Genomic DNA, 18,268 nt, shown 5'->3' on the forward strand with positions numbered 1-18,268 from the left:
ATAGCCACTGCGGCTATAAATTTCAGTGGCGATCGATTTCGGGATACTATCGGTCACTTTCTGCACCGCTTTCATTACACGTACGCGTTTCCACATATTTGTTTTTTGTTAACGCAACTTAATAGGCACTTTCGCACTAATAATAATCGCACGACAGCCGCATGTACCGCGAGAATAAAGAAAAGAAATATCCTTAAGCATTATCCCCTACATGAGCAAGAAGATCTACATTACCAATACATTTTAAGGTCTTGCTTGCATCTCGGTGCAGTAAATACTGTCTAACAGGACTGCGTCTAAAATGTATATAGCCTATTGCTGAGAGTAATTCGTATGCGCATACCAATCATCGAGAATAAAATAACTTGCCTGTTTTGCGATCAACCTTCCTCCACCGACGTTCATGATATCGCATGCGCATCGTTGCGCGATGAAGTATCCACGCAGCACATTGAAGGCACTCAAACACAGTCAGTGGGTGAAGTGATCGCCTATGGTGCTCGTAGAGATGGAACCGATCGTTCGCAGCCGATGAAATCGCAATGTGCTACACGGGATCACGGCGCAACTCATTTTCAGGTCCCGGGGTGCTCGCACTAAGGGAGGAAAGTTCCTCCATTTACGATTGCCGCAAGAGGGCGCAGCGCGTGAACCTTGCTCGAAGGAGGAACTCGCTGGCCTGAAGGAGGAACAGAGCCCGTTGCTCCATTCTCACTCCCCTTTTTTTTAGAGTGCTGTAAGTAGCAGTCAATGTCTCTACGAAGATTATATTCCGCTGTTCCCAGGCACGCAAAAAGGCATCACGCAATCGTAAACTGGCTATAAAGAAAAGCAACACATTAAGTCGCTCGGTGTACAACCAACAATGATTATTATCGTTTTGCTACATCCTTTACCATAAACCTGCCATGTGTCCTGTGGCAGCTCGATCACACGATACTATATTTATTTGCCGAAGACGTTCACGCCATGGCGGGTGCGTTTCAAAGATGCGCCGTTAGAAGCACAGGTGTTCCTGTAAGTAGCAGTCGATGTCTCTACGAAGATTATATTCCGCTGTTCCCAGGCACGCAAAAAGGCATCACGCAATGGTAAACTGGCTATAAAGAATGATGATGATGATGATGATATTTGGTGTTTTGTGGCGCAAGGGCCAAATGTGGCCAAAGAGCGCCAAGACAATGAGTGGTATGTTTGCGATGATCGGTGAGTTCCGATGATAGGATGCTATGTGGCTGTAAAGGGGCCTAAGAACAAATCGCGGTATATAAGCGTAAAACATACATCGAATAGGATTATGGTAGTGACGTGTGGAGTGATCTGTGGGTCGTGAATGTATGAGAAGTGGTCATGGTGTTAAAATTAAGGATATAAAAGTAGCACGATGCCTACCGAAGGCCTTTGTGGACAAAGACCATGAGGCATGTGCTTTATTTAATAAGATACTGCAGCACCGGCCTCTGCAGAGAGGCCGTGCTACACGTCACCTGGATAGATAACACGAAAATTATATATGCCCTTTAAAAACGCGAGAAGTGATTGATATTTAAAAAGAGGTTCATTGCCCAAAAACATAGAAGGATGTAATGGGAGATTTAGCCGTGATGGTAATGGAAAATGTTTTTTCCTCTGAGGCTCCAACTCAGGGCACTGTAAGAGGACATGAAGTACACTGAGTGGCTCGCCACATTCGTCACAGACAGGCGGATCGCCACCGGACAATAAGTATGCGTGTGTACTGTATGTGTGTCCTATCCTGAGTCTGCAAAGTGTAACCTGTGTGTAGCGTGTTTTCGATTCTGACGGCCAATGAGCGAGATGAGGCTTGATAGTATGTAGTTTGTTGTTCGTTTCTCTGTCCCACAGACGTTGCCAGTAGGCTCTGACCTTTTTCTTGATAAATGGCTTTAGGTCCATTACAGGGACGGCTATGGGCGAAGTGGCAGCGTCTGTATGAGCAGATGTGGCTAGCTTGTCGGCCAACTCATTCCCTTCGATCTCGCGGTGCCCTGGCACCCAGCACAGCACAATTTGTTGCTTAGATGCATACGCGGTGCAAAGTATGGAATAAAGAGCTATAATGACGGGGTTTCTGTGCCTACTGAGAGTTTTTAAACATTTCAACACGCTCAAGGAGTCAGTGTAAATGACTACCTTGCGTATGTCTAGCTGTTTGATGTGTTTAACCGCCGCCAGGATGGCGTAGGCCTCCGCTGTAAAGATGGTTGTGTTTGGGTGTAGAACTCCGGCAGCCCAAAAGGATGGACCGACCGCCGCGTAAGACACGCCAGTGTGTGACTTTGAGGCGTCAGTAAAATATTCCGGACAAGAGTATTTGTGCTGCAATTCGAGGAAGTGCATACGGATATGTGCGACCGGCGCATACTTTGTAACATCAACGAAGGACAGATCACAGTCAATCAGCTGCCACTGCCATGGCGGCAGCTGTACAGGAGAGGACATGACATCGTGTTCGTGGAGCGACACATCCATCTCTTCGGCAAGACTTCTTACTCGCAGTGCGTAGGGCTTTCTTACGCTAGGGCGGTTCTGAAAGGTTTGGGCACTGGACAGGTCATTTATAGTTGTGTAGGTAGGGTGAGTTTTGCTTGAGTTTACTTTCAGGAAATACATAAAGGACAAGTACGTTTTCTGCAGATGGAGTGACCATTCATTTGATTCTGCATATAGGCTTTCTACGGGGCTTGTTCTGAATGCACCCGTAGAGAGGCGGATGCCCAGATGGTGGACAGGGTCCAACATCTTCAAGGAGCTCGGAGTCGCGGAGTGGTATATAATGGAACCGTAGTCTATACGTGATCGAATCAGGCTCTTATAGAGATTCAGTAGACATTTTGTGTCACTACCCCACGTAGTGCGAGACAACACTTTCAAGATGCTCATTGTCTTCATGCACTTGTTTCTTAGATACTTTAGATGTGGGATAAATGTTAACTTCGCGTCCAGAATTATGCCTAGAAATTTGTGTTCAGTTTTTACAGGTAGACCCTCACCTTGCATCTCGATGTTGGGATCAGGGTGCAGACCTCTCTTTCTGGAGAAGAGTACGCATGTGGACTTTTGTGGGTTAAGCCTAAATCCATTCTCGTCTGCCCACTTACATAGTTTGTTCAAACCAAGCTGAACCTGCCGCTCACAGATTGCAAGGTTACATGAGGTGAACCCTATCTGCACATCGTCGACATATACTGAATAAAATAGGTTGCGTGGGATGTACAGACGCAGAGAGTTCATTTTTATGATAAAGAGGGTGCAACTAAGCACACCGCCCTGTGGTACTCCAGTTTCCTGCACATATGGTCTTGATAGGGCATTACCCACACGAACACGGAATCTGCGGTTGGACAGATAGCTTTCAATGATATTCAGCATATTGCCACGTATTCCAAAGTGTGCGAGGTCTCTCAGTATTCCGAACCGCCACGTGGTGTCGTATGCCTTTTCTATATCGAGGAAAACAGACAGGAAGAATTGCTTGTGGACAAAGGCTTCACGAATCTGAGCCTCTATGCGTATCAGATGGTCAGTGGTGGATCGGCCATCGCGAAACCCACACTGGTATGGGTCAAGCAGCTTGCTTGATTCTAGGAAATGTATTAGACGCCGGTTTATCATCTTCTCGAAGACTTTGCAGATGCAGCTTGTTAGAGCTATGGGCCGATAGCTGGATACGGACGATGGATCCTTGCCCTGCTTTAGGATAGGGATCACTATGGCCTCTTTCCAGGCAGAGGGGATCTCGCCGGAGGTCCAAATAAAGTTATACAGACAGAGAAGCGTTTTCTTCGTTTCAGAGGGCAGGTTTTTTAACATTTCGTATAGTATGCGGTCAGAGCCTGGGGCAGATCGGTTGCAACAGGTGAGTGATGCATACAGCTCTGCTAGAGAGAAAGGTAAGTTATATGGCTCGTTCCCGGTGCTCTTTCGGTCTAGCTTTTTCTTTTCTATTGCTGCTTTGTATTTTGTAAATGCTGGAGAATAATGTGATGAACTGGACACATGTTCAAAATGAGCACCCAGATGATTTGCTTGGTCCTCCAGGCTGTCTCCCTGCGTGTGTATCAAGGGAGGCGGATGTGTTTGCAGTCCTCTTACTCTATTGACCCTGTTCCAAACCTTGGCCTCATCCGTGTACGAATTGATGCTTGATAAGAATTTTTGCCAGCTGTCTCTCCTGGCTTGTCTGCGCGTTCTCCTACCTTGGGACTTAATTTGCTTGAAATTGACAAGGTTTTCAGCAGTAGGAGAATCGCGAAGCTGCCTCCATGCTTTGTTCTGCTGCCTACGCGCGTTCCGACATTGTTCATTCCACCACGGAACACGAGGTTTACGAGAAAGTCCACTTGTTTGGGGAATACACTTAGATGCTGCATCAATTATGAAGTTGGTAAAATACTCGACGGCACCGTCAACTCCGAGCACAGACATGTCAGCCCACGAGATCGTACACTCTTAAAAAAAAGAGAGTCAAAAGAGAGTCACGACTACCTCGACTCTCTTTTTTCAGACGCTGACTACCTTTTCTTCCAAAGGTAGTCACGAAGCGAAGTCGGGACTCGCGCATGAAATGGAGGACTCTCATGAAGGGAGTCAGTGATAAGCACCTTATCCAATCAACCAATGTGGATTCATTGGATCACTCAATGAAATAGTTGGTTGACTATACCAAAGAAAACAAAACAATGCAGGTTAACTATATGCGCAAAAAGTAAAACGCATTTCATGCAGTGCTTCATTACTGAATTATCAACATAGCAAGAAATGCAAATTGGTTTTTTTTTAATATTCAGTAAGAAATCACAGAAGCAGGATGGCAAAACGCCAACTTCATAGTGAAAACACTGGATGGTATTTATATACAACGCGGTTTACATACATATCTGTTTTGTATTTAAAGATTCCTCAAGGGAAGCAATAAGGGGCGGAAGTACATAAATATTGATTTAACATGCATAGAATAAAAAAAAGAAATGGAAATATAACATGAATATACACTCAATGTCAATGAAAAACAAACTATGAAGTCCACCAAGTTGCACGCGGAACTCATCATTCACTGAAGCTGATGGAGCGTACCGAGTAGAGGTGCACAGCTATTTGTGTCGCCTCCTAGTAAACACGATTAATTCGGGTCGTGTACCAGTGAGCAAAAATAATAATTAGCAATTCAAGGTTGTTTTTCTAATTATCGTTGCAACACATCTTTATTTATGTTTACCACAATGTTGTAAATAAAGCAAAATAATATATAAAAAACCAGTCATGGGTCTTATGACCCTTTCTAGCCTGCTAAAGCATAGCCTCTGAGAACTGTTTCAAACGCAGCGGTGACGGCGTAAGTAAAATGGGCTTGCAGTACAGAAAAAAAGCACAACCTTCGAGATTCACAATTACTTTCACGGTCGTTTGCGGTTTTGATGCTCGTAGTACAGTGGTTGGCTTATGGCTTACGCATTTACTTCGACTTTGGATACGCAACTGTGAAAAGCGCGGCAGCGGTAGCAGCGGTTACTCCTCAGAATCTGAAACCACGCCGGCGGTCCTTTCCCTACACACCGCATCCCCTTGTGTAGAAAACTATCTTTGATCTAAGTGTGCTTGTCGCGTGCAAGCCTGCGACCGTCGAAACGCGAGTGGGATTTTTCTCTTGCGTCCGTTGCGCCTGTGATACCCGACAACTGTAGCAGCATGTCATCTGATCCGACTTCAACTGAAGGCTCGCCGACTGATGCGGAAGCAGTTTACCTCGTTTCGCACGGGCCACCAAAGAAAATTGTGAAGTTCACAGGCGCCCGGAAGCTCGCCGACCTTCACGAAAGTTTGCGGATGGGTGGGTTCGCGCACCTGATGACATGCAACGATCTCCTAATACAGGTGAGCATGAAGGTTCTGCGTGTTATGGAGTGTAAAGATGATTTGGTCACTGTTTGGTTCGTATGGGCAAAATAGCAACAGTATGCGTAGCGGAAATGTCGAGCACGAGTAGTAACTGTTGAGTTGTTTCACGTTTACCTGACAGTCCGAGTGTTACGAAATTGCCCTATGTCACTTCACTGTGCTGCCAATTACAAATATTTTCGGCTCGTCGCTGACATTGACACGTGAAGCGCATACTTGCCCTTAGGAACGCATCGTTGCTTGATCAACTTAAGTTTTTGCCTAGGGGAGAACTGGAAAGGAAACTAAACGTTTTCGGGACTTCCGTCTTCTGAAAACTTTTGCGGTTGGTTTACTACTGATTTGAGCTCAGGTGTGCAATCGCTACCCTATTACATGGGGAAAGGTGAAGTACTAACAGCTTCAAACAATGTAATGGTGCTTTAGTTTGTGTAACCGGTCGTAGTATGCCATAATCTGCAAATTTCTGTAGCATTTAACCAATAAACAGACAAGACGAGGAAAACAGGAGTGTTGTCTGCCTTGTTATTTGTTTGCTGCAGTAATCCTGCAGTAATAAAGTTAAATTCAACCAACCCAGGAAAAACATTCATTGACATTTTCAGCAACAGGACTATGAAAACGTTGTGCTATCAACTATATGGTTCTATCTTTGGGAAATCATCTATTCCTATATACTGATTGTTGCTGGCATTGCTAAATAAGCTCAAACTTGTTTGCTCAATGTGTCCTGCACTTAGCTCACATATGGGCCGCAGGATTAGTGTTGTGCTGTGCTGTTATGGCTTTAAATAACAAACCTATTTGTGACACTACAGCAACCATAGAAAAAGGCTAAAAATTAATCAATGCCTGTTCAGTGTCCACTGGTTCAAACCTATTGATAAACCACTGGTGTATGCTTTCAGGTCAAAGATCGGTTCCCGTGCTATGTCAACATGAATGAAAGCACAGCAGTGCATGATGGGGCGTTCATTAACTTATTCGTGTCCCAAAGCCACTCTGAAGCATCAGAGGCGCCAAAACAGCTGTATGCTTATCCGTATGTCTTATCCAATCTGTACTCGTTAGTTAACTCTGTATGACTAAAGTGTCATATGCTGGAAGGATAAAATAACGGTATTTGAGCAATACTTTAAAGGGGTCCTGAAACACTTTTCTAAGTAATCATAGAATATCATCACTATTAAATTACGTCACCTCAAAAATTTCCTCCCACAAAAGTTTTCGAATCCTTCAAGGACAAGTGAAGTTAGACATAATTATCGCACCGATAAGTGTTTTTTTGTCTCCTTTCATTTCCACTAGCATGCTGGAAGCTGCAAAGGGGAGTTGGCAAGGGGGCACAAGGAAGCAATGCCCCGTTGCTGTCCGTAGGGTGAACGCAAGGCGGCTCGTGGCGGCCGCAATTTCTACGCTGCGCTTTTCATCTCTGAAGCCATGCGCAGCAGCGTGCAGTCGTCATGTTCAGAAAAGCAGTGCAAAGGTGAAATGGCTGTTTTGTCTTTTTGAGGTCAAATACATATATACGTATATATTTTGTTTATTTAACTCAAATGAGCAATAATGGTATTAATGAGAATGTTCTTGCGATCACGAAATCAGCCAATAGCTGTTGTGGGTCTAGCTGCTTGCGATGACACTGCATAACAACTATGCTTAAGTGAGAGCAAGCAATTTTTAACTGCTTTTGCACGAGATTGTGAATTCTCTGCTGCATGTCGTGTAATATTTTGTTCACACTCCCACAGGAGCCTCGTTAACAGAGTGGCAATGCTTTCTTACTATGCACTAAGTGTTTCAGGGCCGAATTAAAGCTTTGTTACTAATGAAAAGGCATTGATAGGTTTAGATAGAAAGACAATGAGGTTAGCCAGTGTAGACTAGCTGCACTTGGGCTCGAAAAGTACAATGTGCTCAATGCCTTCTGGGCTGAGAATGCTCTCAACCAGTGTCTAGAGCGTTCGGGTATTTTGAAAATTGTGGGTACAGCTGTTAAGGGGGGGGGGGGGGGGGGTTAGACGTTGTTAGGCCGAAGCCGTAAATTTCTGATTTTGCGTTGTACTTATAGCACATGTTTATAGCTTTCAAAAAATATAAAACACTTGGCTATATGCGACTTCTAAACCACTTATTTAATTCATTATATTTGTAGCGTCGACTGTAACGTGGGCATGACCTGTCGTCGAGACTTAAGATGATATGAAGTTTCCATCGTATAAAAACGTCTTGCATTAGACAGTATTTTTGGTTTTGGTTTGTGACTTTCTTTCTTTTTGTAATGCATTTTACAGCCCTTAGGGAGCTCTTTGTAGCTCTCATGCGTTCCTATTGCTTTTGTTTATGTTGGTGTGTGCTTTTCGGAGGGCACGTCACATCTGTGAAGGACCTATTTCATGCCTTTTAGTGTTGCTGATGAGGAAAACACATACATTGATACGAAATTGAAAGTTTTATTGCAACCGCTGCCGTGAAAGTGTACTAAAGCATCTGGAGGTCACTCCTGTACATTTTTGTTTTTCCATGTGGATGCTATCAACAGACTCATGGCGGGTAAAAAAGCAATTTCAAGCTAAAGCTGAAGCATAACAGCACTGAAAGGACTGCAGAAAGAGAGGGAAATACTGTAAAGTTTAGTATGAAGATGACTAATCGTGGGATGTATTGATTAAGCAAGCAATTTGACACATCTATTCGCACATTTCTCAGAATGCGATGTTTCGACTTAGTCCCTTTTTCTAAAAAAACAGCTGGGCGTACGTGAACTAAATTTTGTGTACATGTCAGCTAGTGCCTCGTACAACTTTGCAACTGGAAGGAATATCTGCATGCTCATGGAAATTTAGAAAACAAATAAAATGCATGTCATATAGTGGCAATTGGTGACATGCTGTACACTCACGATAATTGATCAACAACTAGCTTAATCAGCCGCCCTCCTAATTTCTTATAGAAGATGCTTCTTCAAATTGGTATTCATGGCTAATTTTCCCTTGTGTGCATTTCTTAGTAGTAAACTCATTTGAAGTAATAATTAAATTCTTTTATAATCTGTTTTGGTGAAAGTATTGTTAGAGTGTGAACTCTGGTCATCATCATCAGTTTATCTTGGCTATTGCAGGTGCAAAGGATATACTGTTACCCCTCCTGTGTCAAACCCATCCGATAAATTTTATAACCTCTGTCTGGTCATGCACCTAATGCTTTCATAGTGCAGTTAACCGAACAAATTCTCCCATCTGATGAATCACAGTTCACCTGCTGGATATTTCATGGAAATGGTTGCACTACAGTGCTGTTGCATATTGTTTTTTTTTGTATATTGTTTTATGTAGAAGGTTTATGCACACTTTTGTAAACATCAGGTACCCGAATAAGCTGTACAACATTGCTGCAAGGTGCCTTGGTAAACCAGTACCCAGCCCTGAGGAACAGATTGGACTCTGGCTATGTAAGAGCATTTCCTTGTAAATTTCCTTCATTTTGATTTCTTTGGCACATCTAAAGGTTGAAATATGCTGTCAAAGTCTTTCTTAGCACTTCGTAATGTTTATGGCCATTGTTTCTCGCAACTGTTCTCGTCTGTGTGCTTGTCATTGAGTAGACATGCTGTGATCTATAAGCTTTGCAGCTTGACTAAATTTGAAGATGCCAACAGCAGCTCTGCATCTGAGGTGCAATACGGCCACCTTCTGTAAAATTAATTGCATGCTCAGCTAAATATACAATTGGTTGAACAATATATTTTGTACCTGTAGTCATTTATGCATAAAAATTTTGACCAAACTAATACAGAAAGAAATTACTCAACTGCTGTGTTGAAAGGTGTGCTAAGATAGCTCGACTGGTACATTTTAGAACATGAAGGAAACAGTGCAAAAAACAAGTTAAGATTAGGGCAACTCTGTTTTTACTGTGTACTGTTTTCAATTTATTACACAACCTGAAAACCGGAAGCCACTGAACTAGTATTTATGTAAAGTCAGTTGCTTTCACTTCATTCTAGTTCTCCTGGCACATGCACCTGAAAAACAAGTACAAAATCTTAAAGCTTAAATCTCCTAATTTATCTAAATTGCACTGTTGTTCCCACTTGCTGCTACATAACTGTCAACTGCATCAGAGCTGCTCTTGCAAAATCGTGTGTACTAGGTATCCTGAAACTGATAATTGCTGTACCAATGTTAGCTTCAGCTAATGGTAAACACATCATAATAAATAAGACGAATAATGCAAAACAACAGTATCTGAAAAAGCATACCACCATGTTTGACAAGTAGTCAGAAAGTGTTGCTATGTATCATTGCTGTTAATTGGTGTTCTTTTTCGCATTAGAACGCCTTTAGATTAATAACAGTGCATCTACTTCTGTAACAATTTTTATTTCTTGTCGTGAAATAATGCATCTAAAATAATAAATTTCACAATCAGTTATTTCTGTAACTATGATGACTAGCCTGATCTCACTTAAATGTTCATGCTCCAGGTTGAATTTTTTTTTCGGCTAAGTTTGCTTTGTATATACAGAAAATTTGTTTAAATTTGGAGGACACACACAGTCATGACTGAAAGGAATAAAGTGATGTTGGTCACAAGCTGTTTTTCAGCATTAATTAAGGAAGCCACAATGCTATTTGAATATAAAACTTATTCCCAGTGAATAGCTTCTGTTGACTGCCAAGGAACCGTGGAGTGCAGTACAGCAGCAGTATGGTAGCAATGTAAGATCTGCTCACAATTGATTGTTTACATGGCGTTGAATTGAAACGTGCTACTGAGTCACGAGAAAGCACAGCAGAAAGGAAACAGATGATACCATTTTTTTATTGTAGCTCGTTCATGCATTTCACTTCGACATGTATAATGAACTAGCCCCAAATTCAGGTGGAAACAGCGCTAAGGATACAAAGTGAAAGCACATTGAGGAAATGACACGTTGCACTGAGTATTTTTTCTATGCGTCCTCACATAATCCAAGTGTGTCCACCTGAATAGGAGTAACAAACTAGCAGATATGTTCACATTAGCTTGGCCCATCCTTCAGCTTTCTGAACTTATCATTACATAATTCTAAGGAAACTATAACTTGAATCAGTGCCTGTATAGTATGTTTTTCAAATACGTAGTTATTGCTAGTTTTTCTTAAACAAACAAAAAAGTACAATGTAATATAATGAGCAAGGTTTTCATGTTTGGTCCAACCATTGAAAGGCCATGTGAACCACAGCGGAAATTAAATGTGGTTTTATTGAACTGTAGAAGTCATAAAAGATATGAAAAAGATAACTTGCCACTGGTGGGAGCAAAACCCACATCTTGCAAATATAGCATGCAATAGTCTACTCATTGAGCTGTGGTAGTAGCTGTCCTCTCATTCACATTCTTGGGGATTTGTGTATGTGTACTAAATGTGGCCCAGCACCAAACTCATAATCATGGCAGAAGATGTGGCACATACTTTTACCTGCAACCATCACAAAGGGGATGACCCTTAGGAGCAGGCAGCAGGCCTATAAGTATTTGCATTCATAACAGCATTGGTGCCTTCAGGTAGCATACAGTGCCATCTGCCTGCTCTTAAATGTCATGTACCACATGACGCCTACGGTTCAACGAACATGCAGCAGCGTCAGCCATGGCCTTGAGTGGTGCTAACAGTTCCAGGGCCATATCTTGTAAACATAACAAATGCGGAATGAGGTGAATGGGAGAATAACCTCATCGTGCTTAACTGATACAGGCTCACATGTGTAATGCATATGACGTGGGTTTGCCCCCACTGGTGGCAAGTTGTTTTTTGCCTACTTTCCTTTCCAATGTTTAGTTATTTTACATTTCAATAAAATCACATTTAATTTACCCTGTACTTTCCGTGGCCTAATTATCTGTTGGCTGCATACAGTCTTGATTAACAAAAATCTGGCCCATTTGTTCCACCTATTCATGTTTGACCCACTTGCAGTACACTTCCATAAGCATCACCCATTAAATAGCCGAACACATCTTGCGAATATCCTTTTTTGTAGATAGCTATATGCAGTTAGCTGCTTATAGCTGTATATACCTACACAGGAGACCCTGATCATGAGAAGAAATTTACAGAAGAAAAAATTGGGTTGGAGTGCATATGGCAGGCATTGTCAAATGCTGACTGGGAGCTTACCACTGCCGTTGAAAAGTGTACAATCATTGCATTCTACCAGTGCTAACATATGGGCCAGAAACTTGGAGGTTAACAAAGCTCGAGAACAAGTTAAGGACCACACAAAGAGCGATGGAACGAAAAATGTTAGGCCTAACGTATCAGAGAGCAAACGGGGATAGCCGATATTCTAGTTGACATTAAGAGGAAGAAATGGAGCTGGGCAGGCCATGTAATGCGTAGGATGGATAACCGGTGGACCATTAGAGTTACAGAATGCATACCAAGAGAAAGGAAGCGCAGTCGAGGATGGCAGAAAACTAGGTGGGGTGATAAAGTTTGGAAATATGCAGGCGAAGGTTGGAATCAGCTAGCGCAAGACAGGGGTAATTGGAGATCGGAGGGAGAGGCCTTCGTCCTGCATTGGGGGGGAAATTTATATAGACTGATGATGATGATATGCAGTTACTATTTATTCACTACCCATTTAGCATTGAATTGTGCCACCGAAATTCCCTAAGTGGACTGCTGTATGATTGTATGAATCTTATAAGCTGTTGCTGCTGGCAGTTTTATACTTGCTAGTTTACTTAATAATTACAAGCAGCGAAATTGGTCAGCAGCTGCAGCCCTTTCACTGCTGTAATTTTTCTCTTCAGATGCAAAAGGCGTGAGCGCCATCATGGTTCTACCATTTCTTGTCAATGAGCGAGGGGACGACATGTTCACAAAAATGGTTAGAACTTTGAGCTGCTTACACGACCAAGTACACAGTGTCAGTATGAGGCAATTGTGAATATGTACAGGGCCCGGAATATTTCGCTGCACCTGTTCAAAGAAAGGTTTTGCACCCACCGCTACACCGTTCTTGCTCAAGTTTTGCGAAATGATTGCATTTTGGGGGCTGCTTCGTTTAGTATGACATTTACTACAGTTAATTGCCTGGTATTAAGAAAAAAGTGCAAATTTGCCTTCGCTTGTGGGGATGCGAGCTGCTGCAGCGATGGCGCTACCATAAACATGTGTCGCCGCCTGCCGGCAGCTGCAGAATGCAGGCGATCAGGGACGTTTGCAGTGTGTTCATGAGCGGGCAACACACGGTAAACCCAGTGGTAAACATCCTTGACCGGCTGCTTTTTGCAGCTGCCGGCAGGCGGCGACACAGGTTTATGCCAGCGCTGTCGCCGCAGCAGCTCGCATCCCCGTAAGTGAAGAAAAATTTGCACATTTTTCTTAAAAACCAGGCAGTTAACTTTGGTAAGCGTTATACTAAACGAAGCCGACCCCAAAATGGGATTGTTCTGCAAAATGTGAACAAGAACAGTGTAGCGGTGAGCGCAAAACCTTCTTTTGAACATGCGCGGCATAATATTCAAGACCCTGTATAACTGTGGGGAAATTTCAGAGCTATAAAACCACCAAGATACACAATTGGAGTATATCCTTAAGTTAAAATGAGATAATTTTGTTAAACTTGATTATTAAGGCTTAAGAAGTGTCAAGCAATTAATCAGTGTGTGCAGGCGCTTTATGTGTGGCATTCTATTTACTCAAATTATTAGTGGTACTTTTGTTGGGCTTTGAAAGCAATGAAAGTAACCAGAGAAACCATTTATGCTCTCTACCTAATGGACATTATCAAAGCAATTAAATATGTCAAAGTGGCAGATCAGATCACATGACAGAGCAAATCTTGTGCAACCATCCATGGCTGCACATATGATCTTGCAAAACCAAGTTATGAAAATTGAACTGCAGCTTATGGTAATCTTTTTTTTTGTAGCACAATAAAATGGGTACTTACTGCTTTTGAAGTAAAAGCTTAGAACTGTTCTAATTTTCTGGTAATATAACAAACCATTTTTGCCTACTTCAAACAGAAATTAGCAATTTTGGTCTTTTTCTCTGCGTGATTTTTCATTTCGGCAACACTTACCTAAATAAAAGTCAGTTCTTTAAAACCTTGTCGCAGAGCAACCCGTATTGTTTTTGTGCACCAACAATTTATGTATTTATATGTTTGCTTTGCAGACGCCAGAACAGGAGTTTGCCCACCCCACATTGCTGTACACTGGCGACAACCGCATCTCTTCCAAGGCCCTGTGTGTGAAGTGTGGATATGTATGTGTAGATGTATTGGACTTCACTTCCGGTGTAACGGGGTTATTTTTATTTTCTATGTACTGGGGCTTTCAACATCGAATACATCAGCTCTGCGGAGCAGACACTCTCATTGCTGCAACACATGATTGAAATGAAAACGAAAACGACAAAACTAGGCGCCAAGTCCCAACAGCTTTAATAGCACGGTTAACTGCTACAACTAACAAAATCACAGCCAGTACTGAGCAGGCTGAGAAATCTGACTAAGCTGCTAAAGTCGTCTTGAAATGCACCTTCCTGTATGCACTTAGCCTTTTTTGTTTCTTTTTTTTAACGCTCAGGCTATTTTGGTGTTCGTAGCCTTGGATTATGCAGCTGAGTAATACTGCCAATAGCTAGTCAAACCTCGAAAACTTTATTGTGTTTAAATGTTATTCATAGTTTTTGTATTATGGGACATAAAGCAAACACTCACCAATAATATTTTAAAAAATAGTGAAATTACAAGAAATTGTATTTCGGAGCCAGTATGGGTCCTTTGTTCCCAAATGACAGCAGAGGCAATGGTTTGGTTCTGTACAGGTGAGATGGCGGAGAGCGCATGCATAGATGACAGGCAGATTATCGTGTGACCTTCCTATCGCTTAGCACGTCATCTGAATATGCTGTGATTTTAGTAGTAATTGCATTGGTAATATTGCAGTGGCAATTATGGATGCCTAGTGCTAGTGTATAGAAGGCCCTGTTTTCTCCTGGTGTTCGGATAATGCGTCGGAAATAAGGTTGCTTTTAAAGAGCTAGTGCTTATCCTGCTTTGGGTGCTTCTTAACGTTGCCAGATTGACAGTGAATTACATTTTTTGCATGTGAATATGTACATGGAGCCAAGTTAGTTCAATCTTCCAAAGGGGTCCTTCATGTACACCAGTTCATCACATAGCTTGCTGGAAGGGACATGTGCCACCCAACCATTGCAGTCATTCAACACTCTGGCAAAAGTCTCGCTCATGCCACATGCATACAGGATGGTAGCACGCTTGCTTTTCTTGCTTACCACTTAGCGGATGGGCGCTGAGGCACGATGTTCTTGCTCACTTGGCAGTTTTAGCGGCTGGCCAAGACATTGCGTGTCATTTAGCATCAAGATCAACTCTGCTTTTTGCCTTGTATGACTTGAGCAAAGACCGAAAAGCGAGGTTACTAGTGATGAGGCGGCCAACCTTTGTGGCCCTTGTGGTGTACAGAAAGAACATCTAGGTATTTTGACATGTGTGAGTTTGCGATGAACCCTCGTGGCAAGGCCATTGGTGATTCGTTCCTTGAGAACATCAATGGATGCAATGTACCTCTTCTCTCAGGCTCTTCGTGTGCTGTAAACTGATGCTTTCCTTACAAAGTTAAGTGCTTTTTCTGATTGCTATATGTACTCTCACTAAAGGTCACTGTGATGTGCGCATATTTTATTGAATAAAATTTGTACATGTTTTAACTGTTGTGTTGTTCTTTCAGATCTGAACCGAAGCAGATCGAAATTTGATGCAAACAGGGAGGCAGTGCTAATGGAAACATTTAGAGGTGAGACAGCAGTCTTTTTTTGACAAATTGGATGATAGGATGGCCAAGAAGTAGCACTTTTGAAACATAATTTGATGTACTTACTATGCAAGCTGCACATGGATTTTTAAGTGGTATTATTCGTCATGCCCTGTTTTACATTTATCTGGTCTTTAGTCATATTTATTTTCTTCTACTGGCATCGATGTTGTATCATTGCTTTGATATGGTGAAATTTTAAATTTGTCGTTAATTATCAATATTGAAATTTAATTATTCTGCCCATGTATGCCTCCATGGCATATTGAAATAAACAAGCCCTTTGTCATGGCAAAGAAATAACATTCTTGTTCAAGAAATAAATTTTTTTCTCAAATACCTGAAATGCTATATTACGTAACATTGGACATATTAGCGCTGTTCAGTTTGCCTTGTACACCACATCCCCCCCCACAAAAAAACATGCTGGATGTTGCAACTGACGCATAGTATTTCTCAAGGTTGGCCATTGATTCCAATTTAGCAAATCAGATTGCTGTCTTCTATTTTTACCAGGTATGATGCTGATGCATTTGAGGTTATTACATATGATAGTGAAATTTTGGCTCTTGGTGTTTAACTCATTGTGATGTTATGTGCTAACTGTTTTTTTCGTTGTCGCCTTAAAAAAGACAAGTCCACTTGTCGAAACGTTGGCTCCTGCTTTCATCTTGTTCTCATTTTGCTCAGTGTTCTTTTAGTTGTTTATAGTTTTGCAGTTTATTATAACATCTAATGGTGGCTGAGAGCTGCTGAATAGCTACGCGTTTGTTGCTTACACAAATTAAAATCTATATGTAGCGAGCTTCCATATTAGCTTAGAGATAGTCATTTGACTCCCCAGGCAGAGGTCACAGCAGCTGCTGTGAAGGGTCTGGTTGAGTACCAGGAGCTAGTTTCACCAATTCTTACCATGGTAGTCATGTACACCACCATTGTCAGTCAATTGACTACCCTAGGAAGGGTCATGGTTGCCATTGCAAAGGGGTTCCATTGACTACCAAGAGGTACTTGCATCGGACCACTGAGGTAGTCGCATCAACTCTTGCCATGGTAGTCATGTACACCACCATTGTTTGTCAGTTGTCAAATGACTACCCTATGAAGGGTCATTGTGGCCATTGCAAAGGGGTTCCTCTGACTACCAAGAGGTACTTGCATCGACCACTAAGGTAGTCGTATCAACTCTTGCCATGGTAGTCATGTACACCACCATTGTTTGTCAGTTGTCAAATGACTACCCTAGGAAGGGTCATTGTTGCCATTGCAAAGGGGTTCGGCTGACTACCAAGAGGTAGTCGCATCAACTCCTGCTTTGGGAGTAATACATACTCCTCAGTGCTCCTTGAGGGAGAGAGTCACCGGTACTGCAAGAGAGTCGCCGGTACTGTAATTCCAAGGGAGTCTATGTTACCACCCAAAAAGTGGTCATATGTGTGACGAGCAGATACACCTCAAAAAGAGTCGGTTGAGACTACCTTTTTTTTAAGAGTGTACTGGTAAGTGTCTGGAATTTCTCCCAGTTCCCTGCATCGACCTTCCACTGGGGGGCATGTGGTGGAGATTCGTATTGTCTTTGTGCTCGCAGCAGTATAGGGAAATGGTCGCTCCCATAAGGGTTTTTTATAACTTCCCATTCGAGTTCAGGTAATATGGATGGAGAAGCTATGCTGAGATCTATGGAGGAAAAGGTTCTGTTTGCGAGACAATAATATGTAGGTTCTTTTTTGTTTAGCAGACACGCACCGGATGAGAAAAGAAAGTCTTCAATTAAACGGCCTCGCGCATCGATGCGAGAGTCGCCCCACAGGCCGCTGTGTGCATTGAGATCCCCAAGAACAAGGTAGGGTTCGGGGAGCTCATCAATGAAAGACTGAAATTCTTGTTTGTGCAGCTGGTAGTTTGGAGGCATATAGAGCGAGCAAATGGTTACCAGTTTATTTGAAAGGACAGCACGAACAGCCACGGCCTCCAGTGCGGTTTGCAGTGGAAAATGCTGACAGGCTACAGTTCTATCGAGTATTATGGCCACACCTCCAGATGATGCGGCAGCATCCTCGCGATCCCTTCGGAAAATATTATACTGACGGAGAAAGCTGCTGTTTCTAGAGTTAAGGTGAGTTTCCTGGACACACAGCACTTTTGGATTAAATTTGTGTAAAAGTTCTTGAATGTCGTCTAGGTTGTGCAGTAGTCCCCTTATATTCCACTGAATTATTGTGTTCATGTTGGAAGGAAATGTGCTGTGTGTCTTGGTCGAGTACTTGGACTTATCCTACAGAGCCTTTTCAGGCCCTGTAATTGGAGTTTTCCCCTTTTTGGGGTGCTCAAGAGAGCCTCGTCGCACCCTAGGCGCTCCATGCGCCATCTCGCATGTGGTAGTGTCCATTGCCTCATCCGGGGCTTTGGACACTCGCTCCAACGAGCGATGTGTACGTACAGGCTTCGTCTTTGAGGACAAAGCCTTTGCCCCCACCAGTGCGGAGGTTGATGGACCCTCCTTTGCCTCTGT

The 18,268-nt window shown here is 42.6% G+C and overlaps 1 long non-coding RNA gene across 1 annotated transcript; it reads left to right on the forward strand.

Moving 5' to 3' along the window:
- The first annotated feature begins 5,633 nt into the window (after nucleotides 1-5,633).
- LOC119453793 (uncharacterized) lies at nucleotides 5,634-17,041 on the forward strand. Its single transcript, XR_007467367.1, has 6 exons — nucleotides 5,634-5,895; nucleotides 7,228-7,405; nucleotides 9,285-9,370; nucleotides 12,721-12,797; nucleotides 14,093-16,763; nucleotides 16,908-17,041. It is a non-coding gene; the product is annotated as an uncharacterized LOC119453793 (long non-coding RNA).
- Nucleotides 17,042-18,268: the final 1,227 nt, after the last annotated feature.

This window comes from Dermacentor silvarum, chromosome 5 (assembly GCF_013339745.2).
Source record: "Dermacentor silvarum isolate Dsil-2018 chromosome 5, BIME_Dsil_1.4, whole genome shotgun sequence".
Taxonomy (NCBI): domain Eukaryota; kingdom Metazoa; phylum Arthropoda; class Arachnida; order Ixodida; family Ixodidae; genus Dermacentor; species Dermacentor silvarum.